Below are 2,783 nucleotides of genomic sequence, written 5' to 3'. Positions count from 1 at the left end.
AGTTTTAATGTCAATAGATTTTGAAAAGGATGCCATGACTTAATGAAATAAAAATAGAATCTTAAATGGGTGTATTGGCACTATTGCCTCTCTAGTTATAAAGGATGATCTTAGATTACTGCCTCAAACCTTATACAAAAATTTAAAACAAAAAAAATTATTATCAAACTAAATGTGAGTTGTAAAAACCTACAAAACATAAATGTAAAAATTCATGACAATGGATCAGTAAAGGTTTCCAAAAAGTTGACATGGTAACCATTAGTGGCTAAAGAAAAGCAAGAATAAACTAATATCAACTGATAATCTTTCTTAATTCTATGAAAGTAGTGAAAACATATCCAACAGATAGAGGGCACATATTTGTTAATGCTACGATGTTAATGCTACGGTGATCCTGAATCTTAAGTACTTTTATATTTTCTAATTCTGTATAAATTTTTCCTGAACAGGATATTTCTATAAAGAACATATATAAATTAATAGTCAATAGGAGAAGCATATGAATTAAGCTCCTCTTTAGTATCTAAGAAAAAAGCAAAAGAAAGCTCATTGGTATGACCATAATATAAAAAGAAGACACAAAATATAGTAATGCATTTGTGGAGAAATTGATATACTCCGCATAGCAGAATGATTTGTGTAATACTACAGTCATTTAGCAAGCAAGTTTTCAAGTCTTCAAAAGGTCAAAGAGAATTGTATATGTTCTAGCCATTACACTTCTATGTATGTATTAAAGACAAGTAAAAAACTTGTATGGATCGGGAATGTAGATCATTGACAGTGCACTTGGACAGTATCATTGAGAACCTGAAAATAATTCCCCAAAACAAATTTTGAAAAGACACCCTATAGAAGATTTATGCAGGAAAAATTCCTGTAATTCAATTTTATATCTATTTTAATATCTGTTATAAAATTTATAGCATTTCTCTTTGAAGAAAGGCAAGTTTGTAAAAATTAGGCTTAGAAAACTATGATTGCACAATTCACTTCCAAAGAACTAAAATGTATACAATGAAAGGAGATAATATATTGCATGTGAATTTCATGTCAGCAAAAAAATAAAACTATAGTTGAAAATTCTTCACACAAAATACAAAATACCCAAAAAGAAGTTTTTGTTGTTGGCTAAAAATTCTTTGTAAACTACAGCTTCTAAAACAAAGATGTAATTTCTGTTTATTTTGAGTTTTATTGTCTGTTTTTTGAGTTTATTCAGAGATAACCCAATCAAAAAATGTATGTGATAATTGGAATATCTAGGAATTATACATCACTTATACGTAATTGATAACCTTTTCTGGAAGAAACTTTTAGCAAATGATAGAAAACACAAATCTATGCATCTGCATTTTATGATAGCCATATGTTACTTGCTCAAGCCAATTGCTTTTCTCTACTTTGCTAGAAAAAAGTATTCTCAGTATAAGAACCAATAACGTGAAAAGAAACAAAATACACAATCATCTTGATTTATTTGTGACAAAAACAAATGAAATAAAACAATTCCACTTAAGTGACTCCATTATTAGTATCATTATTAGTATCTATGAAGATGATCCTGAATGCCAACATCCATTGAATTTTTGGAATTTTAATTTCTACGAACATATGAAAACTAGAACAAGAAAACAAATATAGTCTTAGAGCAAACCAGCCTTGCAATAATTTTCTTAATTGTATTGAAATTACCAAAGAATTAATACCATTAAAACTATCCTTTCCTATGGAAATCATTTAAAAATGTTTATCACTTATTATAATTAAAATACCAAGCAAGAGCTATTTTACAGAATAATTACAAATATCATTTTATTAGTATCATAAAATAGAATAAAAGACCAGTCCCAATATATTATCATTATTCTTAATTTCGAATCATTACCTAAATATCTTAAACAATCTAAATAGTCATGTCTTTAACAAAGAAGTAAATATTCTCTACTTTTTACCTAACATTTTCCATGCGCATGTATTCATGTTTCTAAGAAATGTTCACAGCAGGTAAAAGATGCTTCTGTGAAATTAATGTGATATATTTTGTTGTTGTTCTTGATGTTGTTTGCAAGGTTAGGCATTGTCCCTAAGCCATTTTGTGCTCAAAGCCAGCACTCTACAACTTGAAATATAGAGCTAATTCCTGTTTTTAGTGGTTAATTTGAGATTAGAATCTAACAAGCACTTTTCTGTCTCGGCTCGTTTCTAACACAATTCTAAGACCTCATTACACAGAATAGCTCGAATTATAGGTGTGAGTCATTGGCACTTGGTGTAATGTATTTTTTTAACTTTAATTATATCTCAAGATTTTTGTTTCACTAAATTGTACATCGTTCTACACATAAATTTAGATATATGTATATATTTCTGATGACAATCTGTAAAAATGTATGTCTTTCTACAGACTCCCTCTAAAACTTTTTATGCTACCATTTTTGACCTTTTTATTTCAAAGATATACAGTCTATTTTTCCAAAAGTTTCCTATAATAAAATAACTAATATTTCAATAGAATGTAGCGTTTATTACTTTTAAGGGAATTTTAGATGTACACATGATATTGTAGTAATATTTATAGTATATTACTTGAAATAATTCTGTTCAAACTCTTAAATATTTGTGTGTAGTGGTGGGGAGAGAGGAAGTTAATTCATACTGGTTAGGAAATTGCAAAACTTCAAAAATCTATTCTATAATTTGTTATAAGCACATAGTCAAGCTAACTGTTATGGTTTAGATTTTTTGTTTCTTTGTTCAAAATTTTTATATGGATGCAT

The sequence above is a fragment of the Dipodomys spectabilis genome, unplaced genomic scaffold, assembly GCF_019054845.1.
Source record: "Dipodomys spectabilis isolate Male_0828 unplaced genomic scaffold, ASM1905484v1 ptg000027l, whole genome shotgun sequence".
Classification (NCBI taxonomy): domain Eukaryota; kingdom Metazoa; phylum Chordata; class Mammalia; order Rodentia; family Heteromyidae; genus Dipodomys; species Dipodomys spectabilis.
Note: the sequence above shows the minus strand (reverse complement) of the source record.